General features: G+C 52.9%; 1 protein-coding gene across 2 annotated transcripts in view; it reads left to right on the top strand.

The window, feature by feature from the left end:
- The first annotated feature begins 1,068 nt into the window (after positions 1 to 1,068).
- Positions 1,069 to 16,763, top strand: part of TREX2 (three prime repair exonuclease 2) — a 24,410-nt gene continuing 8,715 nt past the window's right edge. The window contains exons 1-2 of one of the 2 annotated variants that reach the window (XR_001482637.1): positions 1,069 to 1,163; positions 11,247 to 11,801. The gene's annotated coding sequence lies outside the window, so the exon portion shown is untranslated. Of the gene's footprint in view, positions 1,164 to 11,246; positions 11,802 to 16,763 lie in introns of those variants that run through there. The other variant, XM_015415476.1, reaches the window with a different exon arrangement.

Here is a 16,763-nt window from a genome sequence, read left to right as displayed (position 1 = left end):
GCCGAGGCCTTCCCCTGATAAGGACACCAGAAGAGCCCTGCTGGGTCAGACCAGTGAGGGCCCATCTAGTCCAGCCTCCCGTCTCACACAGGGGCCAGCCAGTTCCTCTGGAGGGCCAGCAACAGGGCAGAGAGGCCGAGGCCTTCCCCTGATAAGGACACCAGAAGAGCCCTGCTGGGTCAGACCAGTGAGGGCCCATCTAGTCCAGCCTCCCGTCCCACACAGGGGCCAGCCAGTTCCTCTGGAGGGCCAGCAACAGGGCAGAGAGGCCGAGGCCTTCCCCTGATAAGGACACCAGAAGAGCCCTGCTGGGTCAGACCAGGGAGGGTCCCTCTAGTCCAGCCTCCCGTCTCACACAGGGGCCAGCCAGTCCCTCCGGAGGGCCAAAAACAGGGCAGAGAGGCCAAGGCCTTCCCCTGATAAGGACATCAGAAGAGCCCTGCTGCTTAGTTCTTGGATGGGAGATCAGCAAGGAAGTCCAGGGTTGCTACGCAGAGGCAGGCCGTGGCGAACCGCCCTCTGAACGTCTCTCAGCTCGACCCGGATTGGCCCAAGCTAGTCCGACCTCATCAGATCTCAGAAGCCAAGTCAGTTCTGCCCTGGCCTGGATACTTGGATGGGAGACCCTCCCAAGGAAGCCCAGGGTTGCTCCGCAGAAGTAGGCCGTGGCAAACCACCCCTGAACCAAGGCTCCCTCTAAGCTGTGGGCCAACCTGTGAAGAAAAATCCTACTTTGTGAGCTGCTGCCATTAAAGTCGTGAGCCAGCGATTTGGCGACTGCATAAATTAGTTTGCCCTGGAGCCGTCCCTTCCTGAGCGAAAACAAAAAACTGTGAGCCGGAGGCTAAAAAAAACGTGAGCTGGCTCACACCAACTCAGCTTAGAGGGAACACTGCTCTGAATATCTTTTGCCTTGAACGCCCCGTTGCTGGGGTCACCACGGGTCAGTCGCAACTCGAGGGCGCTTCGTTCATTCTTATTCATTAGAGACTACATCTCCCATCATCCTCCTGGAGCGGTGAGTTCCCCCGCCCCCCCTCTCCCCTCCCACAGGAGGCAGCCTTAGAGGACTTGCCTGAACATGACTCTCTAGTTTGTCTGCAGAGCGCTTCGAGGAGTTAGATGCACCTAGAGAATCGTCGCTTCCGCTAGGAATCGTCCCGGTGAGTGGAGCGTTGGGCAAAATCTGGAGGGGGTGAGCTGGGATCTGCTTTGGAGAGCTGGGAGACAGGGAATCCAGGGTCTCCCAAGAATGCTTTTGACACGCATGTTTATGGGAATTGAACCTCACCCGAGTTCAAGGGGTTTTATTCCCAAGCCGGACTGCGACATCAGTGAGTGAGGCGGGCAACTCCATCGCCAGGACAGCTCTGGGTGTTTTGCCACCCAAACAGAGACACTCTGTCCCTCTCCCTAACAGCCCTGCGAGGCTGGCCAGTCCTTTTATTCCCGTCCTGCGTTGGTGATACTTAGGGCACGGGCAATGCTCCCTCTAAGCTGTAGAATCTTGTGAGCAAGAATTCTTACTTTGTGAGCTACCGGCATTAAAGTTGTGAGTGGGCGATTTGGCTGCTACATAAATTAGTTTGCTCTGGATCTGAGCTGAGACGAAAATGTGTGAGCCGGAGGCTAAAAAACGGTGAGCTTGCTGACACGAACTCAGCTTAGGGGGAACACTGGGCACAGGACATTTAATTTAGGGATCCGATGAGCATATTTGGGTCTGGTCCGCACGCCTGCGGGGAGGGTAGAAAGGTGGGTAAGAAGAAGAAGAAGAAGAGATTGGATTTATACCCCGCCCTTCACTTAGAGTCTCAGAGCGGCTTACAAACTCCTTTCCCTTCCCCTCCCCACAACAGACACCCTGTGAGGTGGGTGGGGCTGAGAGAACTCTGACACAAACTGCTCTTTTTCAAGGACAGCTGTCGCAGAGCTTGTGACTGACCCAAGGTCACATCAGCAGGTGCGAGTGGGGATTCAAACCCGGTTCTCCCAGATTAGAGTCCGCACACTTAACCACAAACATTGTTTTTTAAATAAACGACGGTTTTATGTAGTTTCAGAGGGGAGTCGTGTTGGTCTGTAGGGGAGACAGCTAGGTCTGAGTCCGGTAGCACCTGAGAGACCAGTGAGGGTATAACACAAAAAGAATTGCATGTTCACTATTCAGCCATTGTTCTGAAGTTGTGAGTGAAACTTGGGATCGGCTTGCTGGACACTGGAACGCCCCCCAGGGCCGAATAGGGACATAGGATCCTTGTCTCACCACCGATGCTAATTTCCTGCCCCTAAGCACTTTCCCCACCAGATAGCTAGGCTCGCCTGATCTCGTCAGAACTTGGAAGCTAAGCAGGGTCGGCCTTGGTTAATATGTGGATGGGAGGCCACCAAGGAAGCCCGGGGTTGCTACGCAGAGGCAGGCAAGGGCAAACCACCTCTGAATGTCTCTTGCCCTGAAAAGCCCCCCAGGTCATCATGAGTCATCTGTGAGCTGAGGACACGTTCCACCAGGGCTTTTTTTGTAGAAAAAGCCCAGCAGGAACTCATTAGCATATTAGACCACACCCATGCCTTCCCTTGGCTTGCCCGAGCGCCTCCTGGCTGCAGGGAGTCCAGGCAAGCTGGCCCTTGGAGGGGAGGAAGGCAGTTTAAACTGCCTTCCCTTGGCTTGCCCGGGCACCTCGCGGCTGCGGGGAGCCCAGGCAAGCTGGCCCTTGGAGTTGCAGGGGGGGGGGTGTCACTCTCTAGGCCTTCCCTCTGTAGCCATGCATGCAGAGGTTTTGGCTGTAGTGGGCGTGGCCAACTCTGAAGCCAGCCGGAACTCTGTTCCTGTGCGTTCCTGCCCAAAAATAGCCCTGCTTTCCACCACCAAGCGTTTCCCCTCTGCTCTAAGGCAGCCGGTTGCAATGCGCACTGTACCTCTGCATCCTGCGTTGCTTCTTCGCAATACCCACTCCAGCCTTCTGAGATATAAGGACTCGGATCTCCATTCCAGCTTGTATCGGATGAAGGGATGACTTTGACTGTTGAAAGCTCGTACTCTGGAAATCCTGTTGGCCTTGACGGGGAAATTCTCGAGGGTCCCACGAGGGGTTCGAATAGAGACAGTGGACTTTAGCAGAAAAGAATTCATTTAGATAGTTTGAGGCTGAGGAGGCCGTGCACTGCATCTGTCAGGCCGCACCTGGAGTAGCATGTGCATTTCTGGAGACCTCCCTTCCAAGAGGATGTGGACAGAATGGAGCAGGTGCAGAGGAGAGCGAGGATGACCGGGGGCCTGGAGACCAAGCCCTGTGAGGAAAGGCTGAGGGACTTGGGGATGTTCAGTCTGGAGAAGAGGAGGCTGAGGGGGGACAGGATGGCTCTCTTGAAGGATTTGAAGGGCTGTCACTCAGAGGAGGGCTGGGAGCTGTTCCTGTTGGCAGCAGAGGAGAGGACTCGCAATCATGGGTTGAAATTAAGGGCAGGAAGGGACCGGCTGGATATGAGGGAAAACGTTTTGACAGTCAGAGTCGTGCAACAGTGGAATCGGCCTCCTCGGGAGGTGGTGAGCTCCCCCTCCCTGGCAGTCTTCAAGCAGCGGCTGGACAAACACTTGTCGGGGATGCTCTAGGCTGATCCTGCATTGAGCCAGGGGTTGGACTAGATGGCCTCTAGGGCCCCTTCCAACTCTGCGATTCTGTGATTCTAACTACAGAGGAATCCTTATCAGGGGCCATTTCATAGAAAAAGAGGTGCGGGCGCTCATTAGCGTAACTTATTTGCATATGCCACACCCCCTGACATCACCGGAAGTGTGTCAGAAGGCAACACCCACCGCTCAGGCTCCACTGGACTGTTTTGGATTGCTAGCTATTGGAGGTTTATTTGTTTGGTTGTTTCACTTTTACCCCGCCCTCCCCGCAAGGCGGGCTCAGGGCGGCTTCCAAAAACTGACAAGCAGTATACATTCACAATAAAAATACAAGACGTCATATAAAACACAACCAGTCAATATAAAACATTCATTGGATGGCGATAAAACGAAAGTGTAATTTAGGGACCCATTCAGCGGTGCCACCGCGCTAGTTCGTGTTGGATCGGAGTTCACAGAGGGCGCTGCTGGTAAGACGTCACTCCTATCGGAACGCCTGCCTAAAAGGTTCTGTTTTCACGGCCCTGCGGAACTGTGACAAGTCCCACAGGGCCCTGATCTCGGCAGGAAGCTCGTTCCAATAGGACGGAGCTGCAAATGAAAAAGCCCTCGTCCTGGTTACCATCAGCCTGACTTCCTTAGGGCCAGGGAGGGCCAGGCGGTTTTGGGATCCTGATCGCCGTGCTCTCTGGGGAACATACGGGGAAAGGCGGTCCCTCAGGTAGGCCAGTCCCTGACCATAAAGGGCTTTAAAGGTCAAAACCAGCACCTTGAAGCGAATCCAGAATGCTATTGGGAGCCAATGCAGAATCTTAAGCACAGGCTGGATGTGCTCCCACCTGGGGAGGCCCATCAACAGCCTGGCTGCCGCATTCTGCACCAGCTGCAGCTTCCGGAGTTGCACCAAGGGCAGCCCCATGTAGAGAGCATTGCAGTAGTCCAACCTCGAGGTGACCATAGCATGGATCACTGCAGACAGATCATTGCGTTCGAGGAAGGGAACCAACTGCCTAATCAGCCGAAGATGGTAAAAGGCTGCCTTGGCAGCAGCTGCTACCTGGGCTTCCATTGTTAAGGAAGCATCCAGGAGCACTCCCAGACTCCTGACCCTCGAAGCTGGCACCAACGGCGCCCCACCGAAGGCTGGGAGTGGGATCCCTACCCCCGTACCGCTCCGGTTCAGGCACAGGACCTCTGTCTTCGTTGGATTCAATTTCAACCGGCTCAGTCTAAGCCATCCAGCCACGTCCTGCAACGCCCGGTCCAGATCTTCCGGGGTAGAGTCAGACTGACCGCCCAACATCAGATAGAGCTGGGTGTCATCCGCATATTGGTGACAACCCAGCCCATGTCTCCGGGCAATCTGGGCAAGGGGGCGCATGTAGATGTTAAATAGCATCGGGGAGAGTACAGCCCCTTGGGGCACACCACACACTAGTGGGTACCTTCGGGACTGCTGCTCCCCAATGGCCACCCTTTGTCCCCGACCTTGGAGAAAGGAGACAAGCCGTTCCAAGGCGAGCCCCTGGATCCCCATTGTTGGCGAGGCGGTGGGCAAGCAGCTGATGGTCGACCATGTCGAACGCCGCCGACAGGTCTAGCAACAGCAGCACTGCCGCCCCGCCCCGATCCAGATGTCTCCGGAGGTCATCCGTGAGAGTGACCAGTACTGTCTCAGTCCCATGGCCAGAGCGAAAACCGGACTGGAAAGGCTCTAGCATGGAAGCGTCATCCAGAAAGCTCTGCAACTGTATTGCCACCGCCCTCTCAATTAGCTTGCCCAAATAAGGCAAGTTGGAAACTGGCCGATAGTTGGCCAATTCAGCCGGATCCAGGGATGGCTTTTTAATGAGGGGGCGGACCGGCGCTTCCTTGAGAGCCCCCAGGAACAGTCCCTCCGAGAGGGACTTGTTGATAATGTCCCTGAGAGCACCTCGCAACCCCTCACGGCCAGCTTTAATTAGCCAGGAGGGGCACGGATCAAGAACATAAGACATTAAGAACATAAGAGACGCCAATGTTGGATCAGGCCAAAGGCCCATCCAGTCCAACACTCTGGGTCACACAGTGGCCAGAAATACCAGGTGCCATTTGCCCCAGAGCCCCTATCTATACCTTGTGGCTAATAGCCACTGATGGACCTCATAAGAACAATGGACCTCAAGTCTGCAAGTGGTTGCATTTGAATTCAGTCTGTCAACTTCCTCTAGGCTGAGTGGACCAAAATAATCCAGAATGGAACCAGAAGACATGCATGGAGCCTCGAGTTCACTCACTGTCTCAACTGTGGCGGGGAGGTCGCGGCAGAGCGCCAAGACTTTATCTGCAAAGTAGCTCGCAAAAGCCTTCCAGCCGATATCCAATTCCCTAGTGTTTTGTCTGCCCTGTGGCAGAGCTGTTAGAGACCGAATTGTTCTAAATAATTGTGCTGGGCGTGAGCTAGCAGACGCAATCGTGGCTGTGTAGAACTCCCTCTTCGCAGCTTTGACTGCCGCCTCATAGGATTTCATAAACGTCCTATAGGATGCTCTTGTTGCTTCGTCGCGAGCACGCCACCACTGTCTCTCTAGCCGTCTAAGCCTTTGCTTCATCAGCCTCAGCTCCTGGGTGTACCAGGGAGCCAGCCTTGTGCGCTGGCGCAGAGGGCGTCTGGGAGCGATCTCATCGATGGCTGTCGAGAGCCGGTTGTGCCAGTCCTCGACTAGCTCATCTAATGAGCCGCCAGGGGGCATAGGATCCCGCAGAGCCATCTGAAGCCACACTGGGTCCATTTGGCTCCGCGGGCGAGCTAAAATACGCTCGGCACCCAAACGGGGTAGGGGTGACACATTCACTCGGGCCCTCAGGGCATGGTGGTCCGACCATGGAACTAACTGCCGTAGCAGTAATCCGGTCCACTGTAACCCCCGCCACGAAGATCAAGTCAAGCATGTGGCCGGCTCGGTGAGTGGGGGCCGTTACATATTGGGAGAGTCCCAGTGCCGCCATGGACGACATCAGGTCTGTCACCCGTGAGGAAGCCGCATCGTCGGCATGGACATTGAAGTCACCCAGGACTATCAGTCTAGGGTGCTCCAACGCCCAACCCGACACGGCCTCCACCAGGGGCAGCAGGCTGTCAGGCGGTGCGTTGGGCGGACGGTACACCAACCAAACAGCCAAACTCTCCCCGGCTTCCCACACAAAGCCGGCACACTCAATGCCTGTGAGCCTTGGCGCCGGGAGCACCCCGAAGGAGTAAGCCTCTCGAATGAACAGAGCCACTCCTCCCCCCGCCCCGTTGTCCGAGACTGGTGAAGGACCACGAACCCAGGCGGAGCTAACTGGGAGAGTGCTACTGTCTCCCCATCTCGCACCCAGGTCTCGGTCACGGGGGGGGGGACGGGCAGATCTGTCCTCGCAGAGGAGGGAGAGCTTGTACCTGAATAAAACCTGGTCTTAAAGGTGCCGCTGGACTGTTTTGGACCAGGGGCCCCGGGGGGGGGGCTTCTGCAGCTTACCTGGCTGCTTCTTGCTCCTTGTGGCCTGGGGCTGCTGGGAGCAGGGGGTGGGACTTGTTTCATGTGCCCGCCCCCTGGGCTCTTTACTTCCGGAGCTCCGCTCCTGTGCGCTCCTGCAGGAAAGGACCCCTGATCCTTACCCAGACACCGAAAGTTCTCCAGAGTTCTAATAGACGCACCAAGCAGTATCATCATTCATCTCCAGTTACCCTGTGACCTATTCACTACGCATTTATTGTGTCGTCATTATAATTTACTACATTTACCAATCACATTTCTTTAATGCACGTTTCAGTAGCCTAACCTATAGATAGCCGGCAATTTCTCATGGCAGGCAACGGTTTGTAGTTTATGTCTTTATTTTCTGACTCCTGCATCTTATCTCTGAGGCTGAGCTCAGAAGAGACCTCAGCAAGGCAATTGTTCATCTTATTGGGTACATCCAGGGGTCATTTCCTGCGGGAGCGCACAGGAGCGGAGCTCCAGCAATAAAGAGACCAGGGGACGGGCACATGCAACAAGCCCCACCCCCTGCTCCCAGCAGCCCTCAGTCAGAGCAAGAAGCAGCCAGGTAAGTTGCAGACCTCCCCCACCCGGCCCCCCAGTCCAAAACAGTCCAGTGGCACCTTTAAGACCAAGTTTTGTTCAGGTACAAGCTCTCCCTCTTCTGCGAGGACAGATCTGCACATCCCCCCCCCCACCCAATAGCTAGCAATCCAAAACAGTCCAGTGGAGCCTGAGCGGTGGGTGTTGCCTTCTGACACACTTCCAGTGATGTCAGGGAGTGTGGCATATACAAATGAGTTACGCTAATGAGTTATACTAATGAGCTCCTGCACCTCTTTTTCTACGAAATGACCCCTGGCGTACATCCCTAATTCTACTAAAAAGGGCATGTACAGTCTTAACGCAACGTCTCCTAAATGATGTTAGCCGCTTTTAAGGCATTGGCCGAATTCAGGCAGAGTTCAAAAATTCAGGGCAGACAAACGTGTCAAGTTTCGAGGCACACAAAATGGAGTCCTCTTTCGTTCGTTTCTCCAACATTCTCTAAGGTGGAACTCTGCCAAAAGACATCTGTGCCCTGCGGGACTCGACACAGTTCCGCAGGGCCTGTAAGACAGAGATGTTCCCACCGGGCCTACGATCGAGGGCAGCAATGGTTTCCATCATGCCTGGCCAGTTTGGTGTAGTGGTTAGGAGCGCGGACTCTAATCTGGGAGAACTGGGTTTGATTCCCCACGCCTCCACGTGCAGCTGCCGGTGTGACCTTGGGTCAGTTCCAAGTTCTTTCAGAGCTGTTCTCTCAAGGGTAGTTCTTGAGAGAGCTGTCTCAGCCCCACATTCCTCACAGGGCGTCTGTTGTGGGGAGGGGAAGGGAAAGGAGATTGTAAGCCGCTCTGAGACTCCTTCGGGTAGTGAAGGGCAGTTATAAATCCAATCTCTTCTCTTCTTCTTCTCTTTCCAGTTGGTACAAAATGCTGAAAGCCAGTTTTGGTGTAGTGATTAAGAGTGCAGTCTCTAATCTGGGAGAAGTGGGTTTGATTCCCCACTCCTTCACATGCAGCTGCTGCTGTGTCCTTGGGTCCGTCACAAGTTCTCTCAGAGCTGTTCTCTCACGGGCAGTCCTCGAGAGAGCTCTCTCAGCCCCACCTCCCTCACAGGGTGTCTGTGGTGGGGAGGGGAAGGGACAGGAGATTGTAAGCCGCTCTGAGACTCCTTTGGGGAGTGAAGGGAGGGGGATAAATCCAATCTCTTCTCTTCTTCTTCTCTTTCCAGTTGGTACAAAATGCTGAAAGCCAGTTTTGGTGTAGTGATTAAGAGTGCAGTCTCTAATCTGGGAGAAGTGGGTTTGATTCCCCACTCCTTCACATGCAGCTGCTGCTGTGTCCTTGGGTCCGTCACAAGTTCTCTCAGAGCTGTTCTCTCACGGGCAGTCCTCGAGAGAGCTCTCTCAGCCCCACCTCCCTCACAGGGTGTCTGTGGTGGGGAGGGGAAGGGACAGGAGATTGTAAGCCGCTCTGAGACTCCTTTGGGGAGTGAAGGGCAGGGTATAAATCCAATCTCTTCTCCTGTTCTCTCTCCCTCTGCAATGCCGTTTCTCTTTCCTTCTTTTGATCTCCCCTTATGGGGTAATGATAGAAAATTGGTTTAAGCGCCATCCTGTAATAGTTGTTGGAATTTTAATAATCTTAATTGTTTTAATTGTTTCTCGACTGACGGATCGTTTCTTGACTGATATGTTGTGAACCGCCCTGAGCTTGTGTGCGGAGAGGGCAGTCTATAAATTGCATAATTAAATAGATAAAATAAGATGCCACTGGACTGAAAGACACAAAGCTGCTTTATAGTGAATCACACCACTGGTCCATCAAGGTCAGTAACTTCTACTCAGACTGGCAGCAGCTCTCCAGGGTCTCAGGTCTTTCCCATCACCTCCTTCCTGGTCCTTTTAACTGGAGATGCCGGGGATTGAACCTGGGACCTTCTGCATGCCAAGCAGAGGCTCTGCCACTGAGCCAGGGTCTCAGGTCCAGGTCTTTCCCATTACCTCTTGCCTGCTCCTTTTAACTGGAGATGCCGGGGATTGAACCTGGGACCTTCTGCATGCCAAGCAGAGGCTCTGCCACTGAGCCAGGGTCTCAGGTCCAGGTCTTTCCCATTACCTCTTGCCTGCTCCTTTTAACTGGAGATGCCGGGGATTGAACCTGGGACCTTCTGCATGCCAAGCAGAGGCTCTGCCACTGAGCCAGGGTCTCAGGTCCAGGTCTTTCCCATTACCTCTTGCCTGCTCCTTTTAACTGGAGATGCCGGGGATTGAACCTGGGACCTTCTGCATGCCAAGCAGAGGCTCCACCTCTGATCTCCTTCAAATCTAGCAGATTTAGGACTAATTTAGTTTTTATTTATTGGCAGTCCTAAGTGGAGATTTTAAATTACGGTCTTTTTTTTAAAAAAAAAAACAACCAATATTTTTATTTTCATCGTAAGATGCCTTGAGTTCCACAAGGTACAATGGCAGTTAATAAATGTTTAAAAGAATAAATAAATGGGGTTGTTGGTTTGGATCCTGAGGGGGATTCCATACGTTTGAGAGCAGCAAGAAGAAGAGGAGGAGGAGGAGATTGGATTTATACCCCGCCCTTCACTACCCGAAGGAGTCTCAGAGCGGCTTACAAACTCCTTTCCCTTCCCCTCCCCACAACAGACACCCTGTGAGGTAAAAGAAGAAGAAGAAGAAGAAGAGATTGGATTACCCCGCCCTTCACTACCCAAAGGAGTCTCAGAGCGGCTCACAAACTCCTTTCCCTCCCCCCCCCACAACAGACACCCTGTGAGGTAAAAGAAGAAGAAGAAGAAGAGATTGGATTTATACCCCGCCCTTCACTACCCGAAGGAGTCTCAGAGCGGCTTACAAACTCCTTTCCCTTCCCCTCCCCACAACAGACACCCTGTGAGGTAAAAGAAGAAGAAGAAGAAGAAGAGATTGGATTTATACCCCGCCCTTCACTACCCAAAGGAGTCTCAGAGCGGCTGACAAACTCCTTTCCCTCCCCTCCCCCACAACAGACACCCTGTGAGGTAAAAGAAGAAGAAGAAGAGCAGATTGGATTTATACCCCGCCCTTCACTCCCCAAAGGAGTCTCAGAGCGGCTGACAAACTCCTTTCCCTCCCCACCACAGACACCCTGTGAGGTAAAAGAAGAAGAAGAAGAGATTGGTTTTATACCTCACTCTTCACTACCCGAAGGAGTCTCAGAGTGGCTTACAGACTCCTTTCCCTTCCCCTCCCCACAACAGACACCCTGGGACGCAGGCGGGGCTGAGAGAGCTCTTTCGAGGACTGCTTTTGAGAGAACAGCTCTGAGAGAACTTGTGACTGACCCAAGGTAACCCCAGCAGCTGCAAGGGGAGGAGTGGGGAATCAAAGCTGGTTCTCCCAGATTAGAGTCCAAGTTCCTAACCACTAAATCAAACTGGCTCACCTGGTGGGATTTTGCCTTCTCTGCATGGCCCAGAAAAGCCACCCACTCCTGTCCCGCAAGGCTTGAACAGCTGAAACTGGACATAGGCAATATGTTAAAAAAAAAATCCATCTCTGATCCCTACAGAAATCACCTCCCAAATGCTGGTCTCTACAGGGCAGACAGATAACTCGCCCACCCAGCGGCTCGAAAGCAATTAACAACTACGCGAGTAGACAAATGGGTACCTACCCTTAGATGGGTAGGGGGCACCCTCCTCCAACGAGGTGTGTGGTGGCGGCACAGATGGCGACATAACATCGGCGGTGGCGAAAGTGGAATGGCGATGCAGCGGAGCAATCCCTGGTGGCCAGCAGAACATCGTGTGGCTGACGGAGGCAGAGACCAGGAGGCGCGCGATGACGTGCAACACGGGGCACGGCAGAGCCTAACGGACAGAGCTGAGCCCGAAGCGGGCATGGGCCATGCGCTCGAATGGTCCCGCCAACGAAAGTTGTCCTGAAACGCCAGAGACTGCCTGAAAAAAGAAGCCAAGCTAGAAGCAACAACAGGTCCACCTCCTGGGTGCTGGTAGGCTCCCCTGCCCCCATCTCATGTGGCCCTAGTTAGGGATTAAGCGTTCTTAGAACCCATTACATGTAAACCGCCCAGAGACCCTTCGGGGTTAGGGCGGTATAACAAGTCGAAACAATAAATAAATAAATAAATAAGTTAGGGATGGTTTGTTCGTTTATATCCTTCCTTCCCCCCCAGAGGACACCCAAAACGGCTTCCGTCATTCTCTTCGCTTCCCTTTTGTCCTCACAACAACCTTGTGAGGTAGGTTAGGCTGAGAGCAAGCGATCGGCCCCAAGGCCACCCAGTGAGCTTCCATAGCACGAGTGGCCATTCGAACCTGGGCCTCCCAGATACTGTGAGGTAGGTTCGGCTGAGAGCAAGTGAGCAGCACAAAGGTCACCCAGCGGGCTTCCTTGGCACGAGTGGGGATTCGAACCTGCGGTTCCCAGAGCCTAGTCCAACGCTCTTCACCCCTACATCACCCTGGCTCTTGGTTCAGGTTAGGCAGCCTTTTTCAGGTTCCAGTTTATGAACATAAGAACATAAGGGAAGCCAATGGCCCATCCAGTCCAACACTCTTGTCACACAGTGGCCAGAAATACCAGGGGCCCTCAGGAGGTCCAACAGTGGGGCCAGGACACTAGAAGCCCTCCCACTGTTGCTCCCCCCCCAGCACCAAGAATACAGAGCATCCCTTGCCCCAGACCGAGAGTCCCTATCTATACCTTGTGGCTAATAGCCGCTGATGGACCTCTGCTCCATATGCTTATCTAATTCCCTCTTGAAGCCGTCAATGCCTGTAGCCGCCACCACCCCGTGTGGCAGTGAATCCCATGTGTTCATCACTCTTTCGGTGAGGAAGAACTTCTTTTTATCTGCTCTGACCCGACAGCTCAGCGATCTCATGGAGTGCCCACAAGTTCTTGTCTTGTGAGAAAGGGAGAAAAGGACTTATTTCCCGACCTGCTCTGTCCCATGCATAACCTTATAAACCTCGATCATGTCACCCCTCAGCCGTCGTTTCTCCAAGCGAAAGAGCCCCAAGCGCTTTAACCTTTCTTCCTAGGGAAAAGGGTTCCAACCTTTTTATCAATCTAGTTGCCCTTTTCTGCACTTTTTCCAATGCTATAATTTCTGTCTCGGATGTGTCATTAAAAAGAAAGACAAACTCTCGTGCCTTTTGTTTCAGATGCAAAAGGCGGCCCCCTCTATGTCCAGCCGGAGGAGGCAGAGTGGGTTCTGCCCCCTCAGCTTTTCGTTGGCACGTGCAAATGGGGGCCAGGGTCACGCCCGGCCCGGCCTCTGCTGTTTTTTGTTAGTCGGATAGGCTGTGGGGGTGGGGGCAGGTGGAGGAGAGAGATTTGATGATTCAGGATTCATCCGTTTCCTCCTCTGTTCCAGCAGCACTGAAGGCAGACGGGCCCTTCCCTTATTGTTCGCACCCGCAGATGTTTGTCGGCTTTAGGAGTGGCCTCATGAAAACTCCCCCTTGCCCACAAGAATGACAGCATGCCAAGGATTCCTGTCCGGCAACCAAATATTCTTCCTGGTGTATATGGGGCCAGGATTTACGCAAGCATAGAACAGAACCGTTTTGAAACGGATGCCAGAACAATTCCTGCCACTGAAGAGGCAAGCCACCCTCTGTGGTGGTTTGTCTCTTCAAGGAACCATGGTGTTTGGGAGTCTAAAGAGACAAAACACACCGTGCGTACAAACTATACAAACTGTAATAAAGATTTTAATAAAGAAGAAGAGATTGGATCTGTACCCCGTCTTTCACTACCCGAAGGAGTCTCAGAGCGGCTTACAATCTCCTTCCCCTTCCCCTCCCCACAACAGACACCCTGTGAGGGAGGTGGGGCTGAGAGAGCTCTTTCGAGGACTGCTCTTGAGAGAACAGCTCTGGAAGAACTTGTGACTGGCTCAAGGTCACACCAGCCGCTGCGCGGGGAGGAGTGGGGAATCAAAACCCGGTTCTCCCAGATTAGAGCCTGTGCTCCTAACCACTGCACCAAACTGTATTGATATTGTTGACACAGAGAGTCCTCCATCTTTGTGTGTTATACCTCTGAGGATGCCAGTCACAGTTACTGGCGAAACGTCAGGTTCTACAATGCCAAGACCATGGCCACACGACGCGGAAAATCTACACCAACTAATGTATTGATATTATTTCAAACGGGAAAGCCCGTGTTCCTCTCAGTCAGGTTCTCATGAATGACTTCTCTGCCTTATGAAGAAAAGCGCTTAAACTGTCCCTGTGTTTTCCAATTGTGTACATTAGGAGGTAATATCAACATGAGGCTTTCCTGTTTGAAATAATACCAATTTGTACAGCTTCTGAAGAAGCGTGGTTGGAAAGCCAGAAGTGAAACTAATAAGCCCAGGGCTCTAGTCGGGGGGGAGCTCTCAGGTACGGAGCTCCGAAAGAGAACCTCTAGGGGGCGGGGCGGTCACGTGGTGAAGCCCCGCCCCCTTCTTTACCCCGCCCTCTGCTTCGATCCTCATTCCGTTTGGGAATGAGGATGAAGCAGGAGGGTAAGTAGCCGGGCCTTCTGACACACTTCCGGTGATGTCAGGGGGCGTGGCATATGCAAATAAGTTATGCTAATGAGTTATGCTAATGAGCTCCGGCAGCTCTTTTTCTACAACAAGACCCCTGAATAAGCCTAAAGTAAAAGCCAGAAGTGAACCTGGCATAGTTCAACAAAGAGAAGCCGAAGGGTAAAGAGGAAGGCTGATTTCTGGATTCGCTTTTCCCGCCATTTTTTTACGAAACCTGGAACAGAAATTCCCCTCTGCATTGCATGCTGCTTTCACTTCCTTTGATCATTGGCTTTTATGGTACCTTTTTGCATAGATTTATGGGGTTGCGAAGAGTCAGACTCGACTGTGCGACTGAGCCCGCTTGCGGGGAGGGCGGGGTATAAGTTTGAGAAAATAAATAAATAAATAAACAACAACAAAAATGGCCATTCAGGGGCAGTGTTCCCTCTAAGCTGAGTTGGTGTGAGCTGGCTAACAGTTTTTTAGCCTCCAGCCCACACATTTTTTGTCTTAGCTCAGGAAGGATGGTTCCACAGGGGGCTCTGTGGTGGCCCCTCCCGTAACTGGTAATGCGGGGGGTGTCCACCTTTCGCCCTGAAGCAGACGCGGGTGAGTGGAGGGGAACATGGCCGCCATGTTCCCCATAGCTGCTGCCTTCCGTTTTGTTTTTACCTATATGTGACTCTTTTTTTTTGGATTACAAGCAACGAAGTAAGAAAAAGAATTGTTAGTGCACACATCTTCAAGGAAAACGTCGCCGAAAAGGAAAAACAAAGCGGCCAGAAAGGGAGAAAAGAAGCTAAGTGCTACTTATTTACTGTTTCCTGTTCGGTGCAATATATGTCATTCTCTTGGGAAAGGATATAATTAGTGAGAGGACTGCAAGCTGTTATTAAGTTTGTAAGCTGAAGGACTGGGAAATGGCGTCTGTAGGGGGAAACGAGATGGCGGAGTCATTGGATGAAAATATGTTTGTGACAGAAATGTCAGTGGAACAGTTTCTCCCTCTGAGGCGGAGGACATCTGCCTGGGCTATTCCCACCGTGCCAATAGGGAGGCCGGACGTAGATTTTTCTCCCCTGTCGGTGCCTTTGGAATATCCCATCTCCAGTTCTGTTCCTGCCTCATAGGGAGAAGCAGCACAACTTAGCTAGCTCTAGCTAACTTTAAAACCTAAAAAATCCTTTAGCCAAATTTCTTTCCCCTCTAGCCTGCCTTGCCCTTCTTACTTGCTCTTGCATTTACCTTTCATCCTTTCTGATTCCTTTCTGACTCCTTTTTTCCGTTCTGACCTCGGAGCGAAGCTGAGGAAGAGGATGTTGCAAAAGCGGCCTCTCAAGTCGTCATGACCAGCAAAGAGCTTCCTGAGGCATTTTCCTCAGGTGGCGAGGGAGACGCGACTGCCGCATCGGCGGCGGCGCGGGAGACCATCGGGACCGATCAGCCTTCGCGGTTTGATCGTGTGTCCCCAACGGAGGCTGCGGATTGTGCGGCGGCGGCGCCAGGCGCCAAGAAACGCCACTTGCAGTCCGATGCGGATGAGCCCGCCATTTTTCCGTTGCGTCTTCGGACGGGCGGCGGCCATTTTGAGGACCCAGCTTTAAGCCTTGGTTCCTCATCGAGACCGTTCCAGGATGCCGCGGAGTGCCCAGTTCCGGGGAATCTGGACCTACAAGGCGGTAAGCTACCGAGCAACGCGGTTATGGTGGATCCTACCGAACTAATGGAATTTATTAGGCGGTCAGTGCAACTGGAGGTCTCCAAGGCAAATAAGCCTGCAGTCCCAGACCTACAGGAATTTCCTCTCCTGGGCTCCCATTCCCCTCACTCCTCGGGATGGCCAACCAAGGCGGCAAAAAAGCCCCCCCCCATCCTCCTCCTCCTCACCCAAAGGAACCCATAGGCGAACCATGGAGGGAGGATCTAGATTCTACTGCCTCTTCCACTGATGGGAGAGAGGAGGGTGAATTTTTGTCTGAGGATGAGGCAGAGGAGCTTAAGCTGCCAGAACAGGCCTGCAGATTCTTTAAATCTGAGGATTATCAATATCTTCTGTCCAAGGCTGTTAAGGCTCTTGAGTTGCATGACGTACCAGCCTCTGAATACCAGAAGGCGGCCCGGGCTAAGCTTAAGTCTAAGTCTGGTGGCAATAGAGAATTTTTTCCACCTGAAGAATGTGTAGAAAAGGTGTTCCCATTTCCTGAGTACTTTGAACGCCAGTTGCGTTCGGGATGGGACAAACCTGTAGTGAACAAACAATTTCCTTCCTTTACTAAGAAATTGTATGCCATGCCTAACTACGCTGATGAGCTATTGCAGGTCTCCCCGGTTGACGCTCCTGTGGCGGCACTGCAGACGGCAGGTCTGGTTTCGGAAGACGGTCTGGGCAACATCAAAGAAGCTACAGACAAGAAGCTGGAAGCTACTCTTCGGAGGATCCACGAATCCTTCGCCATGATGGTGCGGGCGGCATCCACTGCATCTATAGCTGCCAGGGCATCCATTGTCTGGCTGAGAAAATTGACGCAGCTGATA

The sequence above is a fragment of the Gekko japonicus genome, unplaced genomic scaffold (genome assembly GCF_001447785.1).
Source record: "Gekko japonicus isolate JY-2015 unplaced genomic scaffold, Gekko_japonicus_V1.1 scaffold2015, whole genome shotgun sequence".
In the NCBI taxonomy this organism is placed as follows: Eukaryota; Metazoa; Chordata; class Lepidosauria; order Squamata; family Gekkonidae; genus Gekko; species Gekko japonicus.
Note: the sequence above shows the minus strand (reverse complement) of the source record. Positions and strands in the feature narration are given on the sequence as shown.